General features: G+C 45.7%; 1 pseudogene; it reads left to right on the top strand.

Moving 5' to 3' along the window:
• Positions 1 to 393: 393 nt before the first annotated feature.
• Positions 394 to 1886, top strand: LOC101574575 (annotated as a pseudogene).
• Positions 1887 to 6559: the final 4673 nt, after the last annotated feature.

Genomic DNA, 6559 nt, shown 5'->3' with positions numbered 1-6559 from the left:
GATTTCTGCTAGCAAACCTCAGAGGTACTATAGGTCTTTGAAAACCCAAAACAACACTCCAAAACATTTTTCATCTAATGGCTCTGTGCTGTCTAGTTGATTAAAGCCCAATGGCTCACATGAACCAACTATCATGATTTACCTAAGACTCAAAAACCATTAAACCAGTTTCCTTCAGGTGGATCATGGTCACACAGGCATATTCAGATTTTAGTGAGGTAGCCATGAGGATTTGGGATTAAATGCTGTGATGGTAGAAACTGATAACAGAGTGATTGCATGGAAGAATACGTGTTATGGCTTGTACTGTGTCTAGGTGTTTTCCCAAAGCCTCATGAGGCCTATAGGCAGGGCTTTCCAGAGGTGACTGGATCTAGGGTGTGTGCTGCTGAGATGGAGGAGGTGATGCTGGGATATACTCAAGGTGAGATGCTACACTTAAGGCTGCCTCACCCTGGGTTTAAGTGCCGTGATTCCTAAGGGAGTCCAAGAGGTTCATCATTGGTCAAGAATAAAGGCCAGTGGATACAGATCTGGAGCTCCAGTGATTGTCTTCTAAGTGAAAAGCATCCATTCTTCCAAAGCAGTCAGGGAGAGCCAGTGTGTTTTCATTTGGATGACTTTGCATAAGAGGGAAGATAAAGTTAACCTATACTGCAGTTTTACAACACAAAGAGAAGTAACAAAGGTTCTCTTGTACTCTAAGTTAGGTTCCCCCATCTAAATTTGTGTTTTGACATCGCTGCTGCCCATTTAAACGCGGGCACCATACGGGCGGCGGGGCGACCTCTAGCCGCGCCCAGTTCTCTGCCGCCTCAGGGCCCAGCTCGCCCTCCTCCGGCAGTGGCCGCGGCCTGGGGTCCTGTGGACAGGGCCTGGCGGCAGGGTGCTCGCTGTCGCAGCCCCCAAGCTGCAGTGACTCCATCCTGTAGCTGTTGCCCCTGCTGGGCTGTGGGCTTCCCGTTCCACTACAGGGACAGCGAGGAGGGTAACAGCGACGACGACCACAGGGACGAGGGTCACAGGATGATGAAGGGGCCCTTGGCCGCGAGCCGAGCCCCAGAGCTCCAGTTCAGGAGCAGTGGAGGCTCTGGGCTGCGACTGCAGTGCCTTGGAGCTCAGGGCTGAGCAGGAAGAGCAGGCGGAGCAGCGCACGGCTGGTGGGCGCCTGACCCCACGGGAACTGTGGTTCGTAGGCAAGGAAAAGGGGGAGCGTAAGCGACTGCAGCACAGAGCACGGCAGGAATTAAGTCAACAGATAGAGAAAAGAAGAGAAATGGAAGAGCATGAGAGAAGGAAAGTGATCGCTGAGGAAAAGTACAAGGAGTTGGTTCAGGGGAAGGACAAGCAGAAAAGGAAAGAAAGAGAACAAAAATTCAATAAGGAAATGTAGGAAAAAGCAGCAAAGGAACTGGAGAAAGAACATTTGAAAAAAAAAAAAAACAAAGGAAATATATCAAGAATGGTTAAAGAAGAAAAATGCTGAAGAATGCAAGAAGAATAAGAAAAGGAAAAGGAAAAGCAGCGGCAAACTGAGTTACAGGAGAAAAAGGAAACTGCCAAACGGAAACTTAAGGAATGGGTGGAAACTGCGAAAAATAATCCTTGCCCTGCTGCAAAGAGCTGCGGCTATGCCAGTGGGCGGCTCACAGGTTTTGACAGTGGAAATTCCTACCCAGAGCCAGCCTTTTACGATCCTATCCCCTGGAAACCCATCCAGGTGCCTGCTCCACAGGAAGCCAAGGGGCGGGGGAGCAAGAGGTCTGCGGGGTCCTGGCTGCCCCGTGTTGGCTTTGTCAGCGTCTTTGTCCTTGTCCTCCTCACTGGCTTCTTGCGGGCCCAGAAGCAGCCTGTGCCTGGGGCCAGTGTGCGGAGCACAAAGGTAGCCGCGTGACTCCCATTTCCTCCAGGCCACTGGATTTTCAGTCGAGAAACTTCCCTTGGCTTGGGTGCTCTGCGTGGCTGCTGGCAGCTGCCCAGGAAGGATCTGCCCAGGGAGTCCCGCGCTTGGGTTTCAGGGACCTTCAGCCTTGGCTCGGGCACTGCTGTGTGGGATACAGACCAGATACCTCACAGTTGTGCTTGCGTTTAGCTTGTGTTAACTCTCACTGTCATAGCAATAAAACAAGTTTTTCTGTGTTCGAAAAACAAAAATTGTGTTTTGAAGTCCTAATCTCTAAGATTTTATAATGTGGCTGTATTTGGAGACACAGTGTTTACAAAAGTGATCAACTTAGCATGACATTATTAATGAGTTCTGATCTAACATGACTGATGTTCTTAGAATAGATTGGGGTTGATGCACACAGAGGTAGACCACTTGGAGACACAGGGTGAAGATGGTCTTCTACAAGGCAAGGAAAGGAAACGGAGCCAGTTATGTTGACACTTTGATGTTGGATTTCTACCTTCAAAACTATGAGAAATAAATTCCTGTGGTGTAAGCCATAAGCCTGTGGTAACTTTGTTAGGACAGTTCTAGGAAGCTAAGAGAGGAATCACTGAAAATACTCTACACTTGGTTTGAGAAAGAAGACTGTGGCCTTCAAGCTAAGTCAAAGAGAAGGGCTCCTCCCAAGCACACTATTTTTCAGTCATCCATAGAGGCAGAAGCAGTAGGTTTAGGCCCAAGGTCACCTGTACCCCAGTTAGGAGACTTCACACCTTCCTATTTGGGTGACTTTTTCTTCTGTCCAAACTAATTGACTTTCTTATACTAGCTGATTTCTGAAAAGTATAATGGAACTATTAGACACCTGGATGGTGTGATCGTCCCTTTACTGATCAAGCAGCAAAATGCGTCACAAAAATTTGTTCATTTCAGGCTATGTTTATGAGATTGGTATGGATGTTACCACCTTTTTATCAAAGGACACCAGGAAAGTTATTCATTAAACATATTAAGCAGTGAGTCTCTTCTCAACGCTTAGAGAATCATGGAACCTTAGAGCTGGAAGGACTCTTAGAGATGGCCAGATCTCTCACACCTGTTCATACAGGATTAAACTGGATCTTTCAGACTACTTCTTAAGTCAGTGTCGGTTACATTGCTTGATGCAACTGATTAGCAATTTAAAGGCTGCTTAGATCACTCTGGACGCCTAGTGAAAAATGCAGATTCACCTCCAGCTTTGTAGAGCACCAGTCTTTGCAAACTGGCTTATAGGAAGCAAATGGCCTAGAGCCTGAAGCTACTGTTCAGCCCTTAAAATGAAAATATGAATGAATAATTCAATTTCTGTGTAGCTTTAAAGAGAAAGCAATTTGTTTAAGTGAATGTCTTCTTTCTTGATTAGTGTTTTTAGTATAATTTTTCTTTGGCTGTGTTCTTTTGGTGAAATTCAGAGAGCTATGTGTCTGTCAATTAAGTTCTCTTGTTGGTTAGGGACTTAAAGTCAAGTATCTTATTTTTTTCAAAATTCCTCTATCATGATTATTCTTTATTTATCATTAAATGAATAATCATGCTAATGGTCAGAGTTAAACCTAGGCAAACAAAGTAAAGGCTGCTCTCTTCTCCTGTTCATCCTTCCTCTCATGGTTACCACAATATGCCTGCTATCTCCACCCTGCCCTATGTCCCTGGTTGCTGTGATATTTTTAATAAAGTATATCAATATGTCTACAGTTCTAATTAAATGAAAACTTTGCAACTTACAAATATTTATACTGGCTGCTAAAGCAAGAAGACTTTCAGTGAAATTTTATATAGTAGTTTGAAAATAAAATAGGTAAGAGAAGAAAAGGAAGTGTTCCTTTGGGAAACATCCCTGGGAGTCCAGCTTTACATATCTTTCTCTCAGGCTCCTTCTATCATGGGAGAGAACCTCTGCTTCCCCTTCCTTTGAGGAAGGAGGATGGTTGTGATCCTGGATCTGTCAAGTAGCCTGCAGGGCTGACACCCATAAACTTGTCTAGTAAACAAGGTACCAAGTGGATGATTTCTGGAAAGGAAGACTGAGTTGTGGTTATTGCAACTTGGTGTGAAAAGCGTAGGGCAGGGCAGCTGGCTGGATGCTAGAGCGCATACGTGTAACCTTGGAAGGACTGGAACAAATGGAGATGGTATAAAGAGGGTGCCAGGCTGGGACGAAGACTGAGAGTTATAACTGAAGGTAGGCAGCTTCCCTCTCTCAGGATAGGGTGTTTTCCAGTAAGGCAGGATTCTGGAGAAGCCTTGGGGACCCATGAGCCCAGAACCTCCTCCCTTGTAGCTGTTTACTACACATTTTGACCCAAGAAAGGATTGGGGGCTGTGCCTGAGTATGCTTTCCTAAGAGTAGTGTTATGTGCATGGCTAAAAGGAGCTCTAAATCTCTAGAGCTGATGTGGGCCAAGGAACCTTCTTGATGGAGCTCTCTGGTTGTGCTCTGAGGTCAGATGTGCTGTGTGAAGTCCAAGGCAGGCACACAGCCTGGGGGCTCCCTTGCTGCATCTCCTTGGGGCCCATAGAGACGTGAGTGGCACACTTACTGTTGATGTCTCTCAAAAGTGAGTGAAGGGGGCAGATGACCCAGGGCCAAGGCAGTGTGCCTACCTGCACACCTCAACACAGAACAGAGTGGTGCACTCGGCCCCACAGGATGCTGTTGTCCTGCCTGGTGCTCTGTAAGGGCTGTGAAGTGTTTCTTCAGTCAACCAATAGGTTTTCTGAAAGGAGGAAGAGGGAGAAGGAGGAGCAGAGAGGCTTTCAGGACCACTGAGCCTGCTCCAACTGGAAATTCGTCTCCAGAGGAAATGGGATGATCCCTGTAGAGACTGTTATTATCCTGAATTTTGTATATGTGTTTTGGCTTTTGCTTCTCATGGGATCGAAGCATTAATTAGTCTATTTTGTGGCCACTTATTCAGCAAATATTTGTAAGGAATTTCTGAGGGAGAAATGAACATAAACTGCAGAGTCTGCCAATGTGCGGTGGGAGCACCCTAGACAGCAGAGAAAGAGCACAGAGCAGAGAGCTTCCTGTTGGAGACACTGCTCCATTGCTGGGGAAGATCCTGTCCTCCCTGCCTGGTGAGACAGCACATGAACAGTGTTCTCTAAACGCTACCAGACACCAGGTGGCCAATAACATTGGGAAATTGCTGTTTTAATCATTAATTACCAAATAAATGTCACTTTGCTGGTACAATATATGCCATGATTTCTGTCATAAATTGACATCTGTAAGTCATAAATTGCTTAGTTTTAGCTGCTTTTAATTGCTAAATTTTCCCAAGCTACATGGCGTGCACATTTTGGATCCAGTTCAAACTTTTCTGGCACACGGGTGCTTTCTGAGCACTGGCAATCAGAGACAAAAACATTGAATTCTAGTGGTTTCAACAGAGGAAGAGTTACCAGATTTCTCACAAAAGTGTTTGGCCTAATCATGAGAAAGAGCAGGAAGACTCTTTAATCAGACAGGAGATTCTGGAGGATCTCACAGAAAGCACGCGGGTTACACAGGAGAAGCGGAAATCAAAGGGAAATGATGTTGTAATAGACTCGAGGAGGCAGGCTCTGTCTTCACATTGTTCAGAAACATCCTGGTTTCTTCTCTGTTTGATTTGAAACAAGTTATTCATAGAGGAACCCACAGTCCTTTCTACCCAGAAGCCTAAAAATACATGCTTTTGAGAGCAGTGCCATAGTAGGTTAAGAGTATAAAAGGTATTTGGAACACAGGCAGAAAAGACTTGCACTTTTCTTCTGAGTGTGGAGCTGATCATGCAGATAACGAGCTACAGTGTCTGTACCTGAGTGAACCAGGAAGCCTGCCTTTTTCCACTTTCCCAAACAATCCCCAACCATAACGTTTGTAAATGAAATCCATTTTTACTGAAATTCAGTAGAGTATAGCAAATTACAGAAATGACAGGTAGAGGAGGCTTGATCTGAGATGTTGGTGAGAGCCTAAGCCTACTGGGAGCCTGGACTCATGGCCACTGCTCCCTGTGGCCTGCACTGCTCTGTAGTGTCAAGGGCCCTTGGCCCTCAGACTTGAACAAGAGAAAGAAGTCAGGGTCTGAGTCCTTCCCAGATGCTTCAGGCTCGTCATAGGAGTTCCTGTATCTTGTTCATCCTCTGGCTTTACAGGACAGAGCCCTAGTTCTCTCTCTGTGGACCAGGGCTCTGGAATCCCCATTTTATTTTCCCTTCACTCCTGTAACATAGGGCTACAGTGGCTTCAGGCTCTATTTGTTTAACTATTCCTTTGGGGTTTCTAGAACTTTCTTTGCTGATGGAAGCAGCAGTTCACATTAAATTCTATGTGTCTGAAATACTACAATGACTTTGTTCTCTTAGTCGAATCTCATTGTGGTCTATATTTTAATATAAACCCACCAACCCTCATATGCTCATGGGGGGCACTTGGAAGATGACTGGATCATGGAAATTTATAGCTGGTGAACTATTAGGAGGTAGGGCCTGTCAGAAAAAGCATGTCTCTGAGGGCAGGGCATGGCCTGGAAGGTGTGACTACTTCTTCCTATCTCCTCCTCAACTCCTCTCTGCTTCCTTGCCACCATTCTTTGAGCAGCTCTCTTCTGCCTCATGCCTCTCCATGTCCTTCTG

The sequence above is a fragment of the Octodon degus genome, unplaced genomic scaffold, assembly GCF_000260255.1.
Source record: "Octodon degus isolate 3935 unplaced genomic scaffold, OctDeg1.0 scaffold00133, whole genome shotgun sequence".
NCBI lineage: Eukaryota > Metazoa > Chordata > Mammalia > Rodentia > Octodontidae > Octodon > Octodon degus.
The sequence above is the reverse complement of the archived record's forward strand: the minus strand, read 5'-3'. Positions and strand labels throughout refer to the sequence as shown.